This window comes from Mesoplodon bidens (assembly GCF_964165515.1).
Source record: "Mesoplodon bidens genome assembly, chromosome: 14".
Taxonomy (NCBI): Eukaryota; Metazoa; Chordata; class Mammalia; order Artiodactyla; family Ziphiidae; genus Mesoplodon; species Mesoplodon bidens.
The window spans coordinates 71,651,382-71,663,078 of NC_138170.1; the positions used below are offsets into that span (position 1 = coordinate 71,651,382).

The 11,697-nt window shown below is 41.7% G+C and overlaps 1 pseudogene across 1 annotated transcript; it reads left to right on the forward strand.

The window, feature by feature from the left end:
• The first annotated feature begins 750 nt into the window (after positions 1–750).
• LOC308628026 (5'-nucleotidase domain-containing protein 3-like) lies at positions 751–5,336 on the forward strand (annotated as a pseudogene). The gene is made up of 2 exons: positions 751–868; positions 3,721–5,336. The product of its transcript is annotated as a 5'-nucleotidase domain-containing protein 3-like (transcript).
• The last annotated feature ends 6,361 nt before the right edge of the window (positions 5,337–11,697 follow it).

Below are 11,697 nucleotides of genomic sequence, written 5' to 3' on the forward strand. Positions count from 1 at the left end.
CCATAAAGTCACAGAATGAAGTGTTGGAAGGCCCCTTACTGCACTGGTGACAGCATGGGATTCAGAGGGATTGAGACACCTTTCCAAAGTCACAGAACCAGCTAATGTAAGAACTGAGGCTGAGTCCATTCTCCTTTTTCCTAAATTTGAATTTCCAAATCTGAGCCTCTCCCCATACATGCAAATACAGTTTTTATATTTACTGTTTTAAAATCTGGTCTGTCTCTTGATTTTTTTTATTCATATGGCTTTGGATTTTTATTACTTCTCATTTACTCCTTTAGTCATTCAGTTGACAAATATTTGAGTGGCTACTGTGTTATATGCTGGGTATGTCTTATGCTCTGGGTGATACAGCATGTAAGGACTTTATATCCCACTGGGGAAAGGTAGACAATCGAGTAATCAATAAATAAAATAAAAGGGCCAACATGCTAGGGGTAACTCTTTCATATAGAATGGACAGAAAGACAACTTCTCTAAGACAAGGTGACTTTGAAACAGAGATACGAAGGAATCAAGGAGCCAGGCAGGGCAGGCTTTGTGGGTGTACTTACCTATGTAGCCACACTTGATTTAATACTCTGCTGTTGCCATCTTAGATTCTTAATAATTTTTTAACAAAATACATTTCATTTTATACTGGGCCAAACAAATTACGTAGCTGGTCCTGGACCAGGAATGAACCATGCGATAGTTGGGAGGAGGGCACTCCAGGCAGAGGGCACCAGTGAGAACACAAGAGCTGAAATGAACAAGGAACAGAAGGCCAGTAAACTGGAGTGGGGAAGGCAAGAGGGGAGAGTGACAGGAGCTGACATCAGGGAGGTGGGGGAGAGTGGACCCTTGGAATTGGCTGTCACTCTGAGTAAGATGGCAAAGCCATTGACCAGAGTGGTGACATAATTTGACCTTCATTTTAAAGCAGTTATTCTGGGGCTTCCCTGGTGGCGCAGTGGTTGAGAGTCCACCTGCCGATGCAGGGGACACGGGTTCGTGCCCCGGTCCAGGAAGATCCCACATGCCGCGGAGCAGCTGGGCCCGTGAGCCATGGCTGCTGGGCCTGCGCATCCGGAGCCTGTGGTCCACAGCGGGAGAGGCCACAACAGTGAGAGGCCCGCGTACCGCAAAAAAAAAAAAAAAAAAAAAAGCAATTATTCTGGACTTGACTTATTTGGTTATTACGAATTCACTGTAAGATTTACCTATTTCCCAAAATAGACTAACAGCAATTTTACCAAAATTAGCTACATAACTGATAAAGAAGCCTTTTTAATTTTTTAAATTCAAAATGTTAAATAAAGATTTTAAATACTTCATGAAAGTAACAAATTATCAACTCCCTATGGTTATATAGACTAAACCTTTAAAAAAATTTATTCCTTTCCTAGACAGTTTGAATTTTTAGAAGCTTACAGCTAAAATTCCTAAACACAAATATTCCTGTGCACAGAAATATCCTTTTCTTTACCTATTTTTACTGGAAAAGGGACTGTACATATCCTAGAGAATATTTAATCTTGTGCTATACTTCAGTTTCCTCCCTTGAGAGAGAGAAGAAAAAAAATTATGCTCCATTGTTGGATAACACCACTATTTCATGAAAGAAGATGTTTCTGCCAAATGTCCAAGGGAAGGAATCTTACTCAATTCTGTTGCTGGTTAGAACGTTTCTTTTTGAAAAAAATAAAAATTACAAGTTTCTAAAATGAAATCTGAAGATTATCCAGTATTAAATATATAGAATTTTAAAGATGGATATAAGAGTGTGAAAAGAAATTTGAAGTTACCAAAGGGTATTCTAGAGTGAAAGAGGGAAGTACTGGGTACACAAAGTATGTTAGAGCCTTATATTTGTAGTTATAGAGGTACCTTTGTAATGTGGGTCCAGTGTGACTGTCAAAGTTGACACAAGGCTCTTGGAAGAGGAAAATACAATGCATGTAGCATCCTTCCAGCACTTTGAAAGTACTTTTGCATCTTTTATCTCACTATATCCTCACCATTCCTGAAATGGGTAAGTTGGGTTTTATTTCTAATGTGAGATGAAGAAATGGAGGCCTAAAGCATTTAAATAATTAGCCCACAGTTGATAGCAAACCACTGACAAAATAGGAATCTAGACATCCTGACTCTCAGTTCAATGCTCATCCCATGTCCTCATACTTGTTCCCTTGATGTTAAGCAGATGAAGCGGCAACTGCGTGTGCTTTGTGAAATAGACCAAAACAAATCTGTTGTACAATGATCACTGATGGTGGTGCAAGGAGCAAAAAGAGATAGGAAAAAACCACACACACTGTTTAAAAGGAATATAAATTGGAATTCTTCACAATGAAAAACTTCTGTTTTGCAAATGATACTGTTACGAAAATGAAAAGACAAGCCATGGGCTAAGAGGAGTTATTGGCGAAACAGAAAGGACTTGTATCCAAAATATATAAATTGCTCTGGAAATTCAATAATAGGAAAACATCCAACCAATTAAACATGGAAGAATATTTGAAGACACTTCACCAAAACACAGGGATGACAAATAAGCCCAGGAGAAGTTGTTCATCTTCATTAGTCATCAGAAAAATGCAAATTAAAATCACAATGAGACACTGCTGCACACCTAATACAAAGGCTAAAATAAAAATATCAGACAATATCAAGAGGTGATAAGCATGTTAAGTGACTGGAATTCTCATATCTTGCTGGTGGGAATGCAAAATGTACAACCATTTAGCAATTTTTTATAAGTCACTGAACAACCCAGAAATGCCACTCCTAGATATTTACCCAAGAGAAATGAAAACATGATCACAGAAAGGCCTGTGACTGGATGTCTATAGCAGCTTGGTTCACTATTTCTCTAAACCGAAAACAACTCAAAATGCACTTTAATAAGTGGATAAACAAACTGTGGCACATCCATGTAAAGGAACACTATTCTGTAGCAAAAAGTACTGAAGCGTGTAACGCCCTGGATGAATCTTGAATGCATTCTGCCAAACGAAAGAAGCCAGACTCAAAAGGTTGCATACTTTATGATTCTATTTACATGATAATCTGGAAAAGGCAAAAACGGATCAGTAGTTACCAGGGGCTAAAAATAGAGGGAGAGCTTGATTGCCAAGGGGCATAAGGACATTTTTTGAAGGAGATGGGACAGTTCTAAATCTTGACCCTGGTAGCTGTTACATTATTTGTAACCTGATGTGTTAAACTCATAGAATTGCACATCGAAATGGTCAATATCATACGTAAATTATGCTACATTTAAAAAGGAATACCAAGACATAAAATCTAGTTGAAATCAAAAGACATGATAACTAGTTGATGTCAAAAGAACAAATATGCCAGACAATAAAAAAAACATAAATTGTCCAAAGTGTCTCCTATTTGACAGTAAACTTAAATTAGCAGTTGAAATGTCCAATTACTATCTTTGAAAGTGAAAATGAATCTAACATCTGATTGGTTAGAGTCCATGTACAACTTTGAAAACTACATATTAACGATAACATAAGAATGAAATAGAGCAATGAGTGATCTAAATAGCTATTTAATATAATTTTCTAAATGAAATAATTAACCAAAAAGGCCTTTACTTACTAATTTATTCAGCTATACAGAAATAATCTGAATAATCAAGCCTCCAGGTTATAAACTGGAAAATCTTTACTCAACAAAGGCAAATAGCCTGAGGCGCCACTTGCGGCGGGGCGGCGGCAGGCGGCTGCGGTGACTCATGGGGCCAGTGCAAGGGCGGGGGCGGCTGCCGGACTGCGGCTCGGGGGCGGTCGCACGCGGGCCCCGCATGGGGCCCTTATGCACGGCACCTGGGACCGCCCCAGACATGAAGCGCTACCTTTGGGAGCACTACCAGGAGGCAAAGAGGAGCACGGAAGAATTGGTTACTTCAGTTATGAGCAACTGTTGCATCCAGATGCCATCTTCTCAAACAATGAGACGAGCCTGTCGGACATTGAAATCTACGGCTTTGATTATGATTACACCTTGGTGTTTTATTCCAAGCACCTCCACACACTGATATTTAATGCCGCTCGGACCTTCTCATCAACGAACGCAGGTATCCCATGGAAATCAGGAAGTATGAGTATGACCCAAACTTTGCAATCCGTGGACCGCATTAGGACGTGCAGCAGTCGGTCTTGATGAAGATCAGTGCTTTTCATTACATCCAGCTGGGAACTGTCTACAGAGGCCTCAGCGTGGTCCCTGATGAGGAAGTCACTGAAATGTACCAGGGCTCCCACGTGCCTTTGGAACAGATGACCAACTTTTATGAGAGTTCCCACGGAAACACCATGACATCATGTCCGTGTTCATGGACATCTTCTCCCTGCCTGAGATGACCCTGCTGTCCTGTGTGAACGAGTACTTTCTGAAGAACAACATCAACTATGAGCCTGTGCACCTGTACAGAGACGTCAAGGATTCAATTCGGGAGGTGCACACCAAAGGAATCATGGACAGAGCAGTTGAAGCAGATATTGAAAAGTACATCTGCTACCCTGAGCGGACCCGTGCAGTGTTGGCCAAACTGGCTGATCATGGCAAGAAGATGTTTCTCATCACCAATAGCCCCAGGAGCTTTGTGGATGAAGGGATGAGGTATACTGTTGGACAAGACTGGAGGGACCTGTTTGATGTGGTCATTGTTCAGGTGGAGAAGCCAAACTTCTTTAGTGATAAGTGGAGTCCCTTCCGAAAGGTGAATGTGAAAGGTGTCTTACTCTAGGATAAAATCTACACATTGCAGAAAGGCCAGATTTATAAGCAGGGCAATTTATATGAATTTTTGAAGCTTACTGGATGGAGGGGATCCAAAGTGTTGTATTTTGGTGACCATATATACAGTGACCTGGTGGACTTGACACCAGCATGGCTGGTGAACGGGTGCAATTATCCTGGAATCGAGATCTGAGCTCAGAATCATGAACATGGAACAGTACATTCAAACAATTACCTGGCTACAGACCTTGACTGGGTTATTGGAGCAAATGCAGGTTCACAGAGATGCAGAGTCACAGCTGGTTTGGCAGGAGTGGAAAAAGGAGAGGAAGGAGTTGAGAGAAATGACCAAAGGTTCCTTCAGCACCCAGTTTGGAAGCTTGTTCCGCATAGACCAGAACCCCACGCACTTCCTGCAGCGCCTGTCACGATTTGCCGCCATCTATGTGGCATCCCTGAGCTGCCGCCTGAGCTATGACATCAGCTACATGTTCTGCCCCTGGAGGATCCCACTGCAGCACGAACTTCCTGCCTGGTCCGACAGGCCCCTGGCCACCAGGCTGCCACTCCTGCAGGAGGCCCAGGCCAAGTAGCCAGTGGCCCAGCCATGCTGGGCGTGAAAAGCCAGGACCAGCGGCGGCCCCGCACTGGGCAGACTTTGCGTGGATGTGACTGTCGCTTACAGACATGCCTTGTGATATCTGTTTTGTACATTATGGAGGATACCCCCCAGCTCGTGAAGACAGGAGCTAGCAGCCCACAGGGACTGCCTTCCTGTACGTGTGGGGACAGCGGCTGGCTTCCTGTCAACACCCTGTGATCAGCCTTCTTGTTTACTAAGGTACTGTAACAGGCGTCAGATTTTCTGGGATGGGGAGGCTTCTTGATACCATCTCTGGATTCCAGCAGGTGACGTTTTGAAACTCTTCTTGACTCCTCCATGGAAAATGCATGGAAAAACTGAACATTCACAGGCAGTGCAGGGGCCCAGTGATGTGCACCTGTGAACTGCTCACAGAAAGCTGATGCTTGAGCGAGCTCTCCGATAGCGTTCCACGATGTCAGCAGCAGAGACGGTCCCCTAGACGGCAGCCGGTTCCCAGATATCTTCTGGTACTAGGGCTTTGGCACTCTGGTGCCTCACTTGAAAGCAGATTCAGCCTCTCTGGAAGTCTTTCGTGAGAAAGAACAAGAGAAGTTGCAAGTCCTTGGCCTTGATTGTCCTCAGTATCCGTTTTCTGTGCCCTGCCCCCTGCAGGGGAAGGACCATTGTGCCCCAAGTGATGGGCAGGTTCACTCTTTTCCCCAGAAAAGGAGGGCAAAGAGAGAAGAGCTTCTGGTTAAATTCCAGCCAGCAGAACAGACTTTGTAGAATGAGGCTGCGAGAAACGAACAGGTCAGAAGACAAACGCCGGTGCATTTGTTGTTCGTCTCCCAGGACTTTATTTTACCTGAAACTGTTACCTGTGTATTGCTTGAAGGTGATCATTGGAGGATGGAAAATGAAACCAAAAAAATGTCCTTGTGATGAAGTGCCACGCCGTGACCCCTACGGGGTGTGTTACAATCTTATTAAAATGTGTATTACCAGAAAAAAAAAGAAAAAGAAAAAAAAGGCAAATAAAGAGCAAAAAACATTACCTTTGAGGTCTTCTTCAACTGGTCAAAAGGAATAGATGTTCTATAAGTGCTTGAGAACCATCACAACTTTAGTTCTTACTATTGTATGTGATTATTGCTTATTTGCCTTAAGTATTTGATATTTAAGTATTTGACATGTTGCCAACATGGTCAGAACCCTATCACCCTTTTTCATACTTCATCTCTAGTAGTTTTCATGATCTAGTTGTCTTAATGGAAAAGCCTGGTCATTCTGTGGAATCTCTTTTCCTGTCTTGGCCTTTCACGCAGCCTTTGCTCTCTTGTGAAAATGCAAAGATCTCGAGTTTAGGAAACACAGTCGTGCTTGTCCACGAGGTAGAGAAACACTACTTTGTACTCGGGCAATCAGACTGTAAAAATAAAAATGGGAGAATCAAAGAGGAACAAATGAAAGGAACCTTGAAATACTATTTTTACATCTACTAAAATAACAACTATAAACAAACAAGCAGCAATAGTTCTCATCCCTGCTGATGCTATGATGAAAGTGGTTTTTGCTTGTGGCCTTATAAGTTTCTAAAATTATTTGTGATAGCAAAATGGAAGTACAGTGCCTTGCGAGGTCTGAAAAATGTACATTTGATTAAATAATTCTCCGTTTAGGAATTTATCCAAAGGAAATAATTTGATGGGAGAAAAAATGATGCCTGACCCATATATCAACCCAGAATGAGCTAAAATAGCATTAAAATAGAAAGCTAATTAAATGTACACCATTAGGGGAATTGTATAAAAAAGAAAAGAAATTTAGTGGAATACAGACTTCGGGGACTGCTTAGGTAGCATGAGAATTAGCTTTAGCTACCTGTGCTTAGCACCTATGTTTACACATCCTGTTTCCTCCTCTATCACCCCTCCAGTTGTTCTAAGCACCATTTAACAAACTATACCTTTCATTTATTTTCTTCATTTTTTGTCTCCTTTAACAAAAGCCACCCCTTGAGTGCAAGGATTTTTGCCTTTTTTCTTCACTGTTGTTTTTTCTCTGTGCCTAGAGCAGTTCCTGGCACATAGCAGACACTAAATAAATATTCATTAAACAATTATAAAAACTGAATGCAAATATACTCAGTAAGGACTTTTTAGTAGCCTGATTTTGATTCTGTTTCACTTTTTGCTTTTTATTTAGCCATTTAAAAAAGTTTGTTCATTCAGCAAATATTTACTAAGCCCTGCTCTGAGCCAGGCATTGTAATAGGTGCTGGTTCATAGACATGACCCAGACAGTTGTGATCCTGTAGCATCATGGGGCTCACAGTCTGATGGAGAAGAGGGCCCTGGAGCCAGAATCACAAGGGAGACGAACTGGGAGGAGAGGGTGCTATAGGGATGTACGACAAGGGGCTTCCCCTCCCTAGGGATTAGAGAGCCTTAGGGATCAAAGCCTTGAGGGGTGAGGAACAGCTTACTAGGGGAGGATGTTCCAGGCCTGGCGGACACACACGTGAAGGACCTGAGCCATGATTCTGGCACTTCTGAGGCCAGGAGGGCCGAAGTCGCTGTGGTTGGGGTCATGCCCACTGCAGGGGGCATCGTGCATATGCTGAGAACCTGAAGGCGGACTGGAATGAGGAGGCCCTGAACCCTCTTCAGCACTTGGGTCTCTGTCTTGAGGGAGATGGGAAATTATTGACAAAATATAGATGTAACAGAAGAATGATGTGGTTGAACCTGAAGTTTGTAGAAATGGCTGTGGTTCCATATAGAGCATGGGCAGGACGCATATAAGACTGGAGAGAGCTGGTCCCAGAGGGTAACACAAGCATGAGCTGCAGGTCCTGGGTCCAATTCCTATTGTGTTCTTCGATCTCCCCTGGATAAAAGAAATCTCTGTTCTGTCTGCCTCATTGAGTGGATATAAGAGGTGCTGTGGTTATAAGGCTGAAAAATGCTGTTAATGTGAGGTGTGGTTTATCTTTTTCATCTGACCTGGGCAAGGAGAGCATGAAAATGAGGAGAAGGTCTGTATTGTCTCAGTACTCATATGTGAGCTGAGAAATGGGCTTATTCTCACTGATAGTCCATCTGAAGATCATATGAAGACATTTGTTTGAGTCGTACTTTCAATTCCTTTGATCAGTTTTCACAGGCTTAGTGATGTGGTACATTAAGTGATATCTGTTTTCTTGCTTTCACCATAGAGGTTAATTTGGTAGCAGAAACAGAGGCTTGCTATGGAATTATGAAGATGCGAGTGGTTGCATAGTTCTTCCCGCTGTCCCACAAACAGGCCTGGGCCCTGGCAGCAGGTCCTGAGGGAGGCGGTTTCCCTGTGGAGTGCCCTAACTCCAGGGCGGGATGCTGGCTGCTGGTCCCCCCCTCCCCCGCCCCTTCTCCATTTCTAATCAGTTCTTCGCCTGCTGCGGCTTGGGGCCCAGCCTTTCAATTATTCAAGAATCAGAAAGTATTTGTTGCCTGATGCAGGATTTGCTTTTCTTCAACAGAACAAAACCCTGGTAGGTGAGATTCACCACCTGGGGCAGCTGGGTCTCTGGATGCTTGCAGGTTGCCTTCAGAGGGGCAGTTGCTCTGGGAGGGGGTTCGGTTCAGACAGCATATAAAGTGGATGGAGGAAGGGAAAAGAGACAAACAGATGAATAGGGAACATCCTGATTTTGCCTTCTATTTGTCCAGCTAGAAAACTAGAGCATGCTGAAATATACAGAAACCTCAGGCGCTGGTTGAGTAAAGAGGCAGCTTTGCAGGGAGTGGTGAGAATTCCGGTTCCAGCCTAGATTCTGCTGCTAAACTGTCCTGTGTCTCTAGGAAATCATCTCTCCTCTTTGGGCCATCGTCTCTTTACCTGTGAAATGAGAAAGATGGATTATTTGATCTCTAAGATTCCTTCACTTCTGTGACTTTTAATTTCAGAGTGATGTTCAGATCTTGGTGCCAGCCCTTACTACATCCTCTGCTTCGGATGGAGCTGGTGCTGTTATAATCTCTTCTCTTCATTGTCATCCATTTTCAATTCTTTATTCTTTCTTTCAACAAATGAGTATTGAGCACTTGGTGTGTACCTGAGGGAACCCCTCCAGGGAATCCTAGACTGTGGGTCTTGTGTGATACAGCCGGATTATGAAGGGCAAGTTAGGTATCACTTGTCTGATGGCTTTCTAACTAGACTCTGAAGACTGGTTTAGTTCTAGAAGCCATGAGACCTACTCATTTATGCATCTATTCATTCAGCAAACATTGACTGAGCATAAACTATAAGCCAGGTGGCATATAAGGGAAAATCAAAGTTGAATCAGGTCAAGGGCTTGCCCTCAAATGTACATGGTTTTGTTGATAAGACTGATATATATTAGGAAAACTATAATGCAGAGGGATAAATGCAAAAAAATTTATAGGCACTGGAAATTATGAGAGCACACAGGAGCAGCATCTCTGAATACTGACCAGGGAGCCAAGGCACACCTCTCAATAGGGCCTGGGATCTATATTATGTATATATGGGATCTATATTCTTTATATATAATTATGAAATATATTTGTATGAAACAAAATTCAGAACATTCAAAAAAGAAAATGAAGATTAATAGTTATCTCATAATTCAGAGAAACTAAATTTTTTTTTAAATATATAATTTTGGTATACCTCTTCAAGGTATTTTTGATGTCTTTTCTTTCATTGTTTTGTCCAAAAAAATCACACATAAATACTGCTTTGTAAGTTGCATATTCATTTGATAATATATCGTTGACTTTTTCATATCATAAATAATATTCTACTTTATTATTTTAAGAGCTGTGTATCATATTCTATTGCATAGATGCCCTTTTATTCTTTTAGCTAATGTCCTATTGATGGATTTGGGTTATTCTAAGTTTCCAGTATTATAAACAACATTGTGATAAACACGCTTCTCCTTAGGACAAATTCTTAGAAGTTGGATATCTAGGTGAAAGGATATTTTAAATATTGACACACATTGCCAGATTGTGCTTTAGTTTAAAAGCAGTTATATGTGTGTGAGTGTATGTGTGTGTATGCACTCACAAATGCACCTGCATTTGCTTTAGCTAATATTAACTGAGCACTTACTATATTCCAGATGTTAGACTAAGCACTTCAGATACATTATGTGATTTAATGATTGTAACATTTCAGCCCCAGCAGAAGTCCATATAGTCGTTAGAAGAGATACTTTAAGGAATATAATCCAGAAACACATTTTATTTGCTAAGCCAAGAAATTTAGTGGTATTTGGAAGTAGAAGGGTAAGCATATAAAATATGAGAGGGATAATAAAATCTTGGTTTTAGCCTTGCTAAGATGTCAGTCTTAGCCATTGGTCACAGTCCATGACCTGTAAACTTAAATCCAAATGGAGAAGTTGCCCAACAAGAGTCTATGCTTGCTTCCGTGATGCACATCCAACTTTGCAGTAGTCCAGGGCATTTTTAGTTCTCTGTACCAGCTGATGTTGCTGCGGTGTTTCCTAGAAATAGGGAGATCCTAGGTCTTGATTTGCCCAGGACAGTCCTGGTCTATGCCTGTTGTCTTGAAGTAATTATTAATTTTGCATCCTTTCATTCTCAAAAGTGTCCACTTTGGAAAATAATGTACTTTGAGGAAATGTGTTACAGACTGGGCAGGGATTGCTGATGAGACTGAGTAAAGTTCGGGCAGTGGGATCACCAACTCCTGCCCCTTCCATTACACTATAGGTCAGGCATCTCTTTATCTTACTTTCTAAAGAAAGTCACGTCCCCTGAAGTGCACCAGGATATCTGGTTTCCTCACTTACCCAAATAATAGCTGACAATCACAGAAAAAGCAAAGGTATCTGTGTAGTGAGAATTAGTGTGTTCTATAATAAAATTCTTGCCTTTGTCTATGGGAAACATTCTTATTCAAAGCCTGTCTTCTCTTCTTTTACTCACAGACCTCCAAAAGCTTGAGTATCTTATTTCCCACCCACAGGTGATTAAAAGGATAGGTTAGAAAGAGAAAGAATGCCTAAGGCAAACACTTTGGCATGAGCAAGCAGTGAAAGTGGCTTATATGAGAGAGAAAAGATGAAAGCTTAAAAGGAAATGCAAGAACTGCCATGCAGGTACAAACAACCCAGCCCTCTGTAGAGAATCCATGCAGAGGACAGTAGAGGGAGTTCGTAATGATGACCTTGAATTATCAAGAAAATGTTTCGTTGCATTTGGTAGGCTGCATTTAAGAAGGTACGGTAGCATGGAACATTTTAGACCAGATCTCTATCTAAGATACTTCATATTACTTACATTAGACTTATAAGAGGTAACTCTTCAATAAACACCTTGATTATATGG